General features: G+C 44.9%; 1 long non-coding RNA gene across 1 annotated transcript; it reads right to left on the bottom strand.

Annotated features, from left to right (window-relative positions):
* Positions 1-317: 317 nt before the first annotated feature.
* Positions 318-11,715, bottom strand: LOC123348158. Its single transcript, XR_006573182.1, has 3 exons — positions 11,520-11,715; positions 3,327-3,410; positions 318-1,173 (listed from the first exon to the last, which is right to left on the bottom strand). It is a non-coding gene; the product is annotated as an uncharacterized LOC123348158 (long non-coding RNA).
* Positions 11,716-14,135: the final 2,420 nt, after the last annotated feature.

The following is a 14,135-nucleotide window of genomic DNA, read 5'->3' as shown; positions in this document are numbered from 1 at the left end:
TAATATGGGAGTTTCTCTATGTACACAGTACCCTGCTGAACTGAGTGATATAAGGATCTGAGTCCCTGTCCCCATTCAGTTACCCCGTATTGGCCCACCTTGAATTTCTCTCCTGGCCCTGTGAGAACAGGACTTGCATCACACAAGAGGATTGAGCCAGGGGTTCCTGAGTGGTTACCTCAGTGTCTCCATGGGCAACTCTGGCAGTGATGAGGGTGCCCCTACTCCAGGATACACCTAAATCACTTGTCACCCTTTTAACCCATAATCATTGCAGTTCACTTAAATATAGATATATAGTTCATGTACACCAACAAACATTTATTTGGGATTAAAGAACACTTCACAGTGTAAGCACAGTGAGGAAATGGCTTGCAAAAAGTTCAGTGCAGTAGTCACTAAGATGCAATAAACTTTACAGTTACAACAAATTTACAGGTCCAGTGTGTTCTTCCAGGACCCGGATGTGTTGTTGTGATGCTGCTGGTGTGGCACTCCCCAGGTTGGGTTTGGACTCTGTGACAGAACCCATTTACCACCTTTGGTTCTGGCCCTCCAGTCAGGCCATTTCCTCCTTTGGGTCTGGTACTTTAATATGCTCTTAACAGACTTTGGGAAAGGGGCCCATCTCTTCCTCTCTCCCTAGACGAGCTGACACCACTCTGCTAGGAGAGCAGGAGACTCGGTCCAAATCTCCCGTCTCTGGGCTGCAGCTCTGAGTCTCTGTTTCTGTTCTGGGCTGCTGCACTCTCCCCAGCTCTGCTCTGGTAGCCCCAGCTCACATGAAGGATGGGCCTTGGGCTCTCAACTTCCTTCTGAACCTGCCTGCCCTGTTTCCTGACTTGGAGTGTTGGCCCTATGGAACCTGTCAGTCTCAGGATTCTGATTCCTCTTTGCCCTTTCTCCTGGTATTGGGAGAAGGCCAACCAAAAAACAAACAAAGCACCAAGTTTCAGTAAGGGGCCAACAGTCCCCTTACATATTGTAAGACCCAGGGTGATCAGGACTCATGGTTAGAGGCAGGAGCCTAGAACTGGAGTCAGTCAGATGCTAAGCCAAAGGCCAGAGCCGGAGACAGAGCCAGGAGTCGAAGCTGGAATCCACATCAAGGATAGGAGCACGGAGCTGGAGTGAGGCAGGAAAGCAGGAACCGGGACCACTCCTGGGGGAATTCTGTGCCAAAAAAATTAAAAATTCTGCACACAATGTTTTAAAATTCTGCATATTTTATTTGTCAAAATAACACAATATAATCACTCCAGTTTCAATTATTTTGGTAATTTATTTCAAATACCTGTCAACACGTATGTCAACAATACAGACAACAGCAAAACAGGCTCCCCCAGGAGTAGAGAGTTAAATAAACCCCTACAACAACCCAGTTCCAGTAGGGGAATGCTGGAGGAGACTGTATGGGGCCCCTGGAGCCCAGACTCATGCACTCCCATCCTCCCAGAGCCCAGCTGTGGGGCACCCCTTGGCTCAGACACCACAACCCCCCACAGAGCCAAGCCACGGGGCACGCCCCAGACACCAGCACCCCCCCTCACAGAGCGCAGCTGTGGGGTACCCCCAGACACCAGCACCCCCCTCACAGAGCTCAGCAGCGGGGTAGCCCCAGACACCAACACCTCCAGAGCCCTTACACCCCCCACAACTTCTTTACTGTCTCAGCGGGGAACATGGTGAGGTGCGGCCCTGCCCTTCCTCACTAGGCTTGCCAACTTTCTAATCCCACAAAAATGAACATCCTAGCCCCACCCCTTCCCTGAGGCCACACCCCTGTCTTGCCCCTTCCCCGGAGCCCTGCTCACTACATTCTCCCTCCCTCAGTGGCTCCCTCACCCTCACTCACTTTCACTGGGCTGGGGCAGGGGTTTGGGGTGTGGGAGGGGGTGAGGGCTCCGTCTGGGGTGCGGGCTCTGGGGTGGGCCTGGGGATGAGGGTTTTGGGGTGCAGGAGGGAGCTCTAGGCTGGGGGGGGCAGAAGGGTTCAGGGTGTGGGAGGGAGCTCGGGGTTGGGGCATGGGCCTACCTTGGCCAGCTCCCAGTCAGTGGCGCAGTAGCGGGGAGAGAGGGGTGCTAAGGCAGGCTTCCTACCTGTTCTGGCTTCGCACTGTGCCCCAGAAACTGACAGCATGTCCGGCTCTTAGGCAGAGGTTTGGAAGGTGGCTCTGCGCTCTGCTCTCACCTGCAGGCACTGCCCCTGCAGCTCCCACTGCCCCTGCAGCTGCCGCGGTTCCTGGCCAATGGGAGTGCGGAGCCAGTGCTCGGGGTGGGGACAGCACGTGGAGCCCCGTGGTCCCCACGCTTGGGAGCCAGACCTGCTGGCCGCTTCTGGGGCGCAGCACGGAGCCAGGACAGGTAGGGACCAGCCTGCTTTAGCTCCCCAGCACCGTTGACTGGACTGTTAATGGCCCGGTCAGCAGGTCACCCTATTCCTCACCCTTTGCCAGAGCTGGCTGGGGCTTCCAGACCCTCTCGTGTCCCTGGAAGAATGAGGATCAAAGCGCATGCCGCCTCCAGGCTTGGAGCTCCACTTACTGCGACCTGGGCTCTGCAGAGTCCAGCGGCCCCTAGTGGCAGCCAGAAATTCTGCGCGGGAAACAGGGAATTCTGCAAAATTGTGGAATGGTACAGAATTTCCTCTGGAGTATTGGGAGCAGCCGGGGGTCTGGGATTAAGAGAACAGGAACAGACAGGGAGGCAGGGTTCAGGACTCGGGCGAGTAGGCAGGGTCCATAGTAACAGCCAGCCAGGGATTAATCTAGCTGTTCAGACATCTTCCGGTGCCTCTTCTGGGTTTAAGTAGAAGGTCCCAGCCAATCGGTGGGACTGGATATCTCCCCCAATCAGGAGCTTCATGGGTGGGGTTCTTTGTGAGCTAGAGCTTCACTAGACCTCTTCTCCAGCAGTTTGGGTGAGCTACTAGGTGGCAGCCATGGTCTGAACTCTAACAGGGGACCTGAGAGCCTGTGTTTGAGGCCTACAGTCCCTCATGACTGAAATGTTCTGTTTGGTGACAGCCTGACAAAAAAAATGTGCAAAATTCATCTAGTCATTTTTTGAATTATGAGAGAGCAAAAAAAAAATCCCACAATCCATGTGGCAAGAAAAAAAAATTCTAACTACACATTTTTTAGTTCCAACTCTAGCAAAAGTGGCTGAATTCTGGGCCTTGACATTCAGCATGGCCCTACTTCACATTGAAAGCTAGCTCCTTTATTTGATGGGGAAGTAATGCACAATTGGCATTGGCTAAGACTTTAGCACACTTTAGTGCAGCACTGGCCCATTATGCTATCACTGCACATTCTCTCTGCTTACCTTGAGCGAATGGCTGGGTGGGAATAATAGTTGTTTCTTTCAGGTTGCTGCTAGGAGAAGTTGCATGATGGAGATTGTTTCTCACTGAAATATAAATGGCAAAATTCTTCCCTCTAAAATTACCTTAATATCCAGGACAAAGGAAAATGGAGAGCACAATAAAAAATACATTTCCCACATTAACTTTTGCCACATTCCTCAATATTCTATACATCCTAAGCTTTAATTATGAAAAAGTTTTTTCCACTGTGAAGATAGTTATGAAAATGGAAGCAGATGTGCTTCTGCCCTGTCAACTAAGTTTTGCAAGATACTATTTCCAAACACAGAATTGCATCAGCAAGGTGTGAATTTTAAAGCCTATGTGAGAGAATTTTAAAGTCTGAAAAGTTTATTCATAGGATTTTTTTTCAAAAGAGCTGCTTCTGATTCTTAAGGATTTAATAGGCGTTAAAAGTCCTTAAGATGGGCATAAATGTTAAAACTGCTAGTGAGACAAGGTGAGTGAGGTAATATATTTTACTGGACCAACTTCTGTTGGTGAAACAAGCTTTTGAGCTACATCCACCTCTTCTTCAGGTCTGGGATAGATACTCAGAGTGTCACAGCTAATTACAAGGTCAAACAGATAGTTTAGCTTAAGTAGCTAGCACATATTCTAAGGGACAGTTCAAGGTAAAGGGACCTGTTAACATCCCTGTGGTCCTAGGACAAAAAAAAGGTGGGGTTACAGATTGTTGTATTAAGACATAAATCCAGTGTTTTTATTAAGAGCATGATTTTTAGCGTCTAGCAAAGTTATGAATTTAAGCTCCCAGACTTGTCTTTTGAAAGTGTTGTGCAGGTTTTCTTTGAGGACAAGGACTGATAGATCCTATAGAATAATGGTTTTGTGAAAAGTGTTCACCCACAGGTGATATGCTAGTGACAGACAGGAATAAATGTACACATGTGAAAAAATGACACAAGTGTGGTGAATCTCTCTAAGTGCAGACACTCAAGCTCTGTCTCCATTTTAGAAATTCACACTGGTGCAACTGCATCAATGGAGTTGCACCAGGGCCGCCCAGAGGATTCTGGGGGCCTGGGTTCTTTGGCAGCGGGGGGCCCTTCCATTCCGGGACCCGCCGCCGAAGTGCCCCGAAGACCTGCGGCGGCCCTCCCCCCCCGCCGCCGAATTACCACCGAAGCGGGACCCGCCGCCGAAGTGCAGCCCGGTCTTCGGCAGTAATTCGGCGGCGGGGGGCCCCCACTGCGGGTCTTCGGGGCACTTCGGCGGTGGGTCCTGGAATGGAAGGGCCCCCCGCCGCCGAATTACCGCAGAAGACCGAGCTGAACTTCGGCGGCGGGTCCCGCTTCGGCGATAATTCGCCGGTGGGGGGTCCTTCCGCCCCGGAGTGGAAGGACCCCCCGCCAGCGAAGACCGGGAGCGGAAGAAGCTCCTGGGTCCGGGCCTGCAAGAGTTTTCCAGCCCCCCCGGAGCGAGTGAAGGACCCCGCTCCAGGGGCCCTGAAAAACTCTCGTGGGGGCCCCTGTGGGGCCCAGGGCCTGGGGAAAATTGCCCCTCTTGCCCGCCCCTCTGGGCGGCCCTGAGTTGCACTAATATAGGGGAGCAGCTTCCACATGAAGTGGGCTGTGCACCAGTGCAATTTACTACAGTAAATTACCAGAAGAAGCTGTGTAGGTGTAAGTTACACTGGATGTAGTTACAGCAGTGTGAATTTTCTTAAAATAGCCTAAGCCTCAGACTTTGCACATGCAGTAGAAGCAGTACTGAGTAAATTTCCCACTGTTCATAAGTACAGCTCGGTGAAAGATTTGAAACAAAGAACACACGCTTTACCCCTTTTGATGTCTGAGAATTGTCCATAATGAAAAACAAAGTTCTTTAGTGCATTCATTATTTCAAATTATTGTGAGTTTTTCAGTGAATATTTAATCTATGGATTGTTTATGAACATCTTGTGTAAGTGTACAAAGGGTACATCTACACAGCAACAACAATAAAAAACACCCCACAGCAGTCAGTCTCAGAGCCCAGGTCAACTGACTTGGTCTCTCAAGGATTGTGCTACAAGGCTAAAAATTGTGGTGTCAACATTCCTGCTTGGAGTGGAACCTGGGCTCTCTAAGCTGGGGAGTGGGAAGGGTTTCAGAGCCCAGGCTCCAGACCAAGAGGGAATGTCTACACTACTATTTTTATCTCCATAACATGAGCCCCAGTCAGTTGGCCTGGGCTCTGAGACTTGCTGCTGTGGGTGAGAGGTGGTGGAGTGTAGAAATACCCCAAAATCTCAGTTAGTTATATAAAAAGTCATGTGGCATTGTTTCTCTTTGCTGATGGTTTAACTTAATGTAATTTAATCAACAACAGCACAAATTTCTAATTGCATGTTTGATGCAAAATTAGATATTCTATTCCCAATTTGGAATTTGAATTTCATACTATTGATTATGCTGTTCAGAATTCCTTACAGAAACTATTTGAACATTTGAAATTCCAGTTTTCTTTTAACATGTTGCACCTGCAACTTTCTTTCAAAAATTTGGCCACAAGACAAGAAAGTGATGAGTCTGATTTTCAAAAAGTGTGGTGTCCAATTGCACATGTGAAAACACAGGTACAATTGCATGCCTATTGTGTACACATTGCTGAAAGTTCATTGGATGACCCTTGAGTTGTGGTTTTCCCAGATTTCCTTTGAACTATAAGACCCTGGAAAGGGTAGGACTGATGTGTGCCTTGGCTGGAGGGCTAAAATCACTGCTTCATTGGATCCTGTGAGAGACAGTGACCTACTAGTGGAGACTGCATGACTCAGTGAGTTGTGTCCTGACAGGCCACAAAGGGGTGCAGCAGAGGCAAACCCAGCTATACTCCCTTTTTGTTTAAACAAAGATTCCATTGTCCTTCTGCATCAAAAGCTGCACTGGTAGCAATAAGTGATGATACACGAGAGAGATCAGAAATCTAGAAATAAGAAAATTGAATTTGTCTTGGGAAAATCCCAAGTGAATACGGTTGGAGAAAAACAGTCTGAAATACATTGTTCATGGGAGGAAGTTTGTCCGAGAGACTTAGCAATGACAAAAGACAAGTGATTAGACTAGTTTGCAATGTGAGATGGTGGTAGAAAAGGTCAATGCAACTTTGGGTTTCATCCTCAGAGACATCACTGGGCACTGGATGCATTTCACCCCACAACCTCTGATGATTTAGCCATTCATCAACAGAAAGCTGGACTCATACTGGATATGGCTGATTAATGTGCCATATGAAAAGCATGTTGAGCTCTTCTGCCTTTGGAGATCTGTGGGTTTTTCAAGGCTGACTAGCTAGTCTCATGCAGCATCCTGTTATACTGGTGGCACTGTAATATGTTGTTCATCATGTGTTGTGTGTCACTTTTAGTGGCTGGTCCACAGACAGTATAAATTTACTACAGCTGCACACTAAAGGAGTTAATCTTTTAGCTCAAGTGGCAGTGGTACAAGCTTTTAGGAGTTCAGGTCTTGGGTTCAGTCCCTGGTGACATCCCATGGTGGCAGTCCTACACTGTCACTTAATTCAAACAGAGATGACCTCTGTGTGACACATAATAAAGATTCTCTTTTTACCATAGTGAATAAATAGTGTTTGGTGCTAATTAGAATCACTCTGCTTCATGAGCATGAGACTGCATTTAAAAGTAGCTTTAACTGATGAGCATGTGTAGTAGAAAAACAGTGATCTTGTGCTTCTTACAACACCCATTTCTCCCCCGTGTATCTTGTTCCCTTTCTCGGGACATATGCTGGAATTAGCCATAAGGCTGGGCTTCCTCTGCACGTCATGGACATTCCATGGTTGAGCTCGGATTGCATTCTAATTATTAAGCATTGGGTTTTATCAGAAGCTGCCAAGACGCATCATTTACTCCTGGGGAAAGGGAGGGGGTGAGAGGGAGGCAGAGTGTTTTGATTTGAATAACTGAAAGGTGCTTCTTGACAAGTGACTGACCAGCAGTTTATGCACAATTATTTGTCTCTTAAATGCTTAGCAAACAGCAGGGCAGAGATCTGTATGAATTCTGGCACTGCTGGTGGGTATGATAAATTGATACAGGTTATAAGCTAGGCCAACTTGTTTGTAGAAAAGCACAAGCCAACCCACAGAAGAGCTGCTTCGAATTTTGGATGCTGAACAAAGTTTTCATCTCCAGTAGGGCCCGTATGTTTCTTCCCTTACCCCTCCCTTAAACTCCCTCTTTCCTTTATTTGTTTTATTTATTGCTTTTCATTTGCCTGTTTCCCTCTTCAAATTCTCAGATCTCTAACAGCTCAAACATGACTGGGATGCAGGCCAAGCTCCTGGCATGTGATGCCAGACTTTGCTGGCCTTGATCTGACAACAAAGCTGGTACAGGCCATGGCAGTTTTCTGAACAGCCACTGAACACACCAAACCGGTGGGTGATGTAACCTAATCCAAGGGCTTGGCTTGGTATGATAGGCCTGAGGTGATGGGTTTAAAAGATATTTGTGCCTGTTGTGACCAGCACAGCAATCTGAAAATTCACCTTGTGCGAAGTCTGTCCTGCCACACACAAATGAAGAGATGGAATTGAAATTTAAGCAGTGTTTTGAAGCTTCTGCTTATAGAGAAATGTGACCAAAATATTCATTACTGTTTATATCACAGTAATACCTAGATAGCCCAATTGATATTGAGGATCTATTGTGTAGGTGCTGTAAAAATACATAATTGACTCAAAGACCTTACAATCTAAATAGACATGACAAAGAGCGGGTGGGGGGAAGTGTTATTGACATTTTACTGATAGGGAAACTGAGGCACAGATTAACTGATTTGCCCAAGGTGATACAGCAAGTCTTTGGCCAGCTGGAAACTGAATGTGCCCATAATTCTATTCTATTCCTTATAGCCCTCATCATTATAGTATCTGAGATTGCATTCGAGCAGTGCATTAAGTGACATGACTGTGTCATATGTGATTTGTTCTTTCTCTCATCCTGTTCCCAGAAGAGAATTGTGTGCTCTGTACTGTTTCCTTGTGGTTGTGTTTGGTTCTTGGGTTTTTTGTTTGTTTTTAAATGTACATGATGCTCTACATTTATATTTGATAGTAAGAGAAAAGCACTTGCATTTGGAGTGGAAGGTGATGAGGTGAGATGGTGATGGTCCTTAGTTCCTGTGGAAATTCTTTCCTCAGTCTAGGATCAGCTCTGAGAAAGTTCTGTCTCCTGCACATGAGCTTCACCCTTATGGTAGAAAGCATCATTGTGCAAGACGAGTCGAGTTGTTGACCATGGTCCTTATCCTGGAGCTGTAGATGACCTTTAAGATATGCTGGCCCTAGGCCAATGAATGCCTTGAAAAGACGGACCAAGGCCTTGAATTTGTCCTGATATTCTACAGGAAGCCTGTGTAAAGAATGGTGTGACGTGTTTGCAGTAGCCCCATGTTGCTGAGGCGTGTTCTGTACCGTAGTTGTAGTTTAGTAAGGGGTCCTCTCTTCCTTCTGTCACATTAAAGATTTGTGGTAATGGTAGTATAAGATCCCAGTATTAGGAACTCTTGAGTTTCTGCTCTGCTACAATAGTGATTTAAAGGGAGAGAGCCTTATAGCGTTTATCATAAATATTTGGGTTTTAATGAGATGGACTTGACTTTTCAGCCAGGCCTCATCTAGCCTTACTTTAGCTGGTGCAATTTTGTGCACACAAATAAATGTGCTAATTTTTCTGAACCTGCAATCCATTTTTTGGAGCAAATATAAGTGATGTTTCTAACTACTGGCGGGAGAGACATAGGATCAAACAGATAGTTGTATCTCTCACTGTGGTTGTCTCCAGATGCAAAGGTGCAAAATTGTGCCCCCCAAAATGGTGGTCAATTGTAAAAATCAGGCCCTAACACTCTTCGGATGTGTAACAAATCAATGGCTAAATACTGTGCATTTGTATTGGAAAGCAGGGAGGCCTTGGCCACTTGGATTACTCTACTTGTGCAGCTCACCCTCAGTGGTTGCCACGAGTGCTCATTTCTCCCCTCAAGTCCTCCAAGATAGTCACAGTTCCCTGCTCCTTATTGCCCTACCCCTTAAACACATCCACAAACCCATCCCTGTTCAAGACCTCACTCCAGCATGTGCTTAACTTCAAACATCTGCAACAGTCCCTCTGGCTTTAAGATCTCCTTGATAGCAGCGACTTGATGTGATTCGGAGAGGGACTGGAATATCCAGAGCTGTTAGAGTTAATGTTTAAAAACAGAACAGCTGCAAAACCTCATGCTTCAGGGCTTTAGCCAATCTATAGCTCTTAGGGGTTAAGAGGAGGGTTTCATGAGGGGCAGATCATCCCATATCCCCTATTGTGGAGTTTCTTACTCCTATCTCTGAATCAGCTGATGCTGGCCATTGTTGAAGACAGGATACTAGAGAAGGACCATATGGCTATTCCTGTACGGGGATACCTTCCTGACCTGGATCCATAATACCCACATTCTGAATGTCACATGATTGCCCTGTACTTTCTCTCCTGAATCCCCCATCCCAACTACTGTGTCATGGACATCACCATATTTCTCATATTTCTCCCCATTCATCCACCTTCTCTCTCATGCAACCCCTATTGGCCCTCCTGTTGAGTGGGGAGATGTGAAGGTTCAAAGAAAAGGCATATTGTGTGTGTGTGTGTGTGTGTGTGTGTTAACTATTAAAATGCAGCAGGGAGCCTAGAATGATTTAATGTTGGGAGGGAAGCCAGCTGGGCCATTAAAAAGCTACATTTTTGATGCAACAAGGGGGTTATATTCTGTTTAACAAACCTGTACTGCATAGTGAAACTATACAAAGCTGAGCAAGCAGCATGGTCTAGTCAAATAAGTGCTGGACTGGGAGCCAGGAACTCCCGAGTTCTAATTCTGCTTCTGTCATATATCTCAGTGTGTGGGTTTGGGTAAGTGACTTAACCTCTCTGTGCAGCCTCAGTTTTCCCATTTATAAAACAAAGTTGTTAATATTTCTCTTGCTCTTAGGGGCAGTTAATTCATTTTTTAAAATGTTTGTCCAGTACTCTGAGGACAGGAGATGTTAAGAGTTGTCTATTGTTAGTAAAAAGAATTGGGACTCTCAAAAATGCATATTGCAAAATGCCACAGAAGAGATAATGTTAGTGAATAAGAGTGGTTTTATTTTGTAATACCAAGTAACATCTATTGGAAAGCTATTTGAGAATATCCACAAGTACAAATCACCAGATCCCAAATCCCATGTCATAAATATCTCCCTCCTCAGACACTCTACAAAATGGGTTGATTTGAAACAGATCCATACTGGCGCTGCAACCCATCCATGGGGACTTCCAAGCAACATATGGTGAGACTGTCTAAGAATTCAAATGTTCTGGGAAATGATCATGCAACTAATTCAAAAAATATTGGTCTCTCCAGTTAATTTAAATATGTTTGACTTGTTAGGTGTAAATATTGCCTTCCCTTGAAGGAAAAAAAAAATACTTTTGACTTCAGCCTGCTTTTGGTGGCTTGTACAATCCATATATTCTTATCTTAACTACTTTGTTTAATACAATCCATTTAATCTTAATGACAGATAAATTCACATGACTTAAAAATAACAAGAATATGCAGTATTTTGTAATATGGTCCCTGTCTATCAGATATACAGCAGCCAGTAAAGATGCTACTGAGCCAGTTTAACTTACATTATTCCTTACTAAATGGGGAGAAGTTAATTTATTATTTTTGTAACATTTTTCTTCAGGGTGGCTGGAGCAAACAATGTTATAGACTTTGCTTTCTCTCCTCTGTAATTCTGCTGATACTCATCCCTTGTATTAGTCATGTGCTTTGAATTTATTCCAGATATTATATGTTGCCTGTCGTATTTATGGCTGTACTTAATTCTGGTTCAGAGAGTTTTGTTTTTCTTTCTTCTTCAGGAATAGGATATCTCTTCCTAGGCCCCTAGTTACAGAAGGAGAGAGACCTACATTTAACACCCATGGTAATGGACACAAAAGTGACTCTCAGTGGCACTTGGTTTCCCCCTTTTTCTGCTTTCCTTAGGGTTGGCTCTCTATTTGATGCATGGTTTTTTAACTGTGCTTGTCCCATTAACACTAATAGCAGTTTTGTGAATAAGCACTTAACTTTGTTTTTAGAACTTACCTCACGTGTCTCCCAAATTAGAGCTGTTCATTTTAATGACAACTAGTATTCATTTCCCTACAGAGTCCATGTGGCTGCAGGAGACCAAAGTGTACCCTCTTCTGTCTCATCCATTGATATAGAGGAGAGATTTTCAAAGGCACAAATGGAAGTTAGTCAATGTGTTAGGTACCTAAATGCTCTGTGTGCCTTTGAAAATATCCTTCAGAATTACCAGCTGCATTCTGATTCTGGAATCTTTGTAGTTGTCAGCAATGCATGGAGCCCAAAAAACATACTTTGACTTCTTAGATTCCACATGTAACTTCCACTGTTGACAGATCAACCATTTGTTTTGGCTTGTAAAAATCAAATTTGATATGGAAGTCACTGATGGAGGATAAACACGATGAGGATATGCAGTACTGCCCGAACACCAGCATGCCACTCTTCAGCCAGGACACTTTGAAAGGCAGCTGTTTAGAAGGCCTGATTACACATTATAATGTCTAAGAAGTGGACTTTGTCCTGAAGTCAGTTATTTCTACCAGAAAACTAACCCATAAAGTATTTAAATATCAAAGGAAGCCTTAGTCAGTCCTAGTGGGAGCAGGTTGTGATGCCATGATTATTTCTTCATAAGAGGGCCATACTGGGTCAGACTAAAGGTCCATCAAGCCCAGTATACTGTCTTCCAACAGTAGCCAATGCCAGGTGCCCCAGAGGGAATTAACAGAACAGGTCATCATCCAGTGATCCATCCCCTGTTGCCTACTCCCAGCTTCTGGCAAACAGAGGCTAGGGACACCTTCACTCCTGGGTTGCCCATGGTGGAGAGTAGCCTGGTTCTTGACCAATCCCCTCCAGCTGATTCAAGGATGGAGGCATAGGGAATTCCAATGCGGCCTCCAAAACCTGCAATCTAACTTAAAAAAGCACATGATACTCCATGAAAAAAAATATAAAAAGCATTTAAAGTTCCTTATAATGGTATAATTCCTTATACTAGCCTGGAAGCCATTTTCTGCATTGCCAGACCCATATGCTGCAGTGATGAGTGAGGTCTAGATAGATTGTTTGTGATCTAACCCAGTCTCTCAGTGGGCCAGCAGACTTGCCACCTGTTACCATTCAATTTAAATACCGCCTAATATTTACCAATAGAAATAAAGAGCAATCTTTTGCTCACTTTCTGCCTTCCCAGCCTGTTGAAGAAATTGCCTGCTTAATGTATAAGGGTTTTTAACTGTTTGTGTATGTGAAAAGCATTTTGGGGAGAGTTTAATATGCTTAGTACTTTCACAGACAAATAAACCACAGGGTCCCTCTTCTAAAGATAATGGATAGTCTTGTTTTGTTGTTGTTGTTTGTGTTATTGTAGCACCTGGGAGCCCTAGTGATTGACAGGACCCTATTGTTTAAACTCTAGACTTGGACTCGGGGAAAATTACCTGAGTGGTAGTCTCTATTTTATATACAGAATCTCTCTGAAATCAGTAATATCACCCAAACCAGAATTAACTTTTTAAGAATGCCTACTGTATATCACAACTGGTGACCTCAGCAAAGAGGCCAAGGAATGACTGGGGTATGAGGCCAGACAGTTTCCCCCCGTCAGTTCTGAGGCAAAATAGGGAGCTTTGCCCTATACTGTAGCAATTTAAAGAATAATCAGCCTGCAGGACTGCCAGACTTGGCACCTTTCAAAGCTTAGAAAAAATAATGATCCAGAGATCTGGTCTGAAAAAATCTCCCTGTAGGTTTTAGTCCTGATTTTTCCTCACATTTCTTATGTCTTGATATACGGATGCAGAAGAAGCCTCCAGTTTCAGATGCTTAATTCATTGCAGAGTTCTGCACCTGGATGACTATAAATGCCCATGTGGAGTGCATTACACTAGCCCACCAGAACGAAAATCAGGAAAATGATTTAGCAGCGATGCTTAGCAGTACACATAGGATCCCGCCCTCTTGTTTCCTGACCATCCTGGTAAGAAAGTATTTTCTTGCATGCTCCGAGAAGGCTTTGGCCACACCTCATTTAACTTACTTTCCGGACCAATCGGGTCAAGTCCCTGCAAAATCCCCTCGGATTGCCTTTTTAAACAGAGATTTGTTGCCTTTTAAGCAAACAAAATAAAAGTTTCCTTTTCAGCTGGCATGAGCTGGAGTCCAGATGCAGGGCTCTCACCCAAAAACAGCACTCAACGAAGGACCCAAATACCAAGAAGGATGGCTGATTTTTTTCCTGTCCACCCTCCACCCCCTTTTGTTTTTTGCATTGAGAAAATCTTTGGGATGCACAAGGCTACAGTCTGTTTAGATTTTGCTCCATATGCAGGCTTGTGTGAAGAAAAGAGTGGGCACGTGGACACAATAGGGCCTGGAAAGTAGTGCTGTTTAATCAAAACCAGTCACGAACAAGAGAAAGCTGAGGAGCCCAGGAGGATAATTATATTTCACACATCAATTAACATTCTTTTGCTGCCACTTAAGAAATCCTATTTAATTGCCCTAAGTCTTGATTGCTGTAGATGTCGTACAGAAGGTGAACAGGCTATAGCAGACGGTGCCATGTTATGCAAACTGTACAAAGCTAGATCAGTAGGAGAAGGCCTGGCTTTCCAGCATGTTAAC

This window comes from Mauremys mutica, chromosome 13 (genome assembly GCF_020497125.1).
Source record: "Mauremys mutica isolate MM-2020 ecotype Southern chromosome 13, ASM2049712v1, whole genome shotgun sequence".
Lineage (NCBI taxonomy): Eukaryota > Metazoa > Chordata > Testudines > Geoemydidae > Mauremys > Mauremys mutica.
The sequence above is the reverse complement of the archived record's forward strand: the minus strand, read 5'-3'. Positions and strand labels throughout refer to the sequence as shown.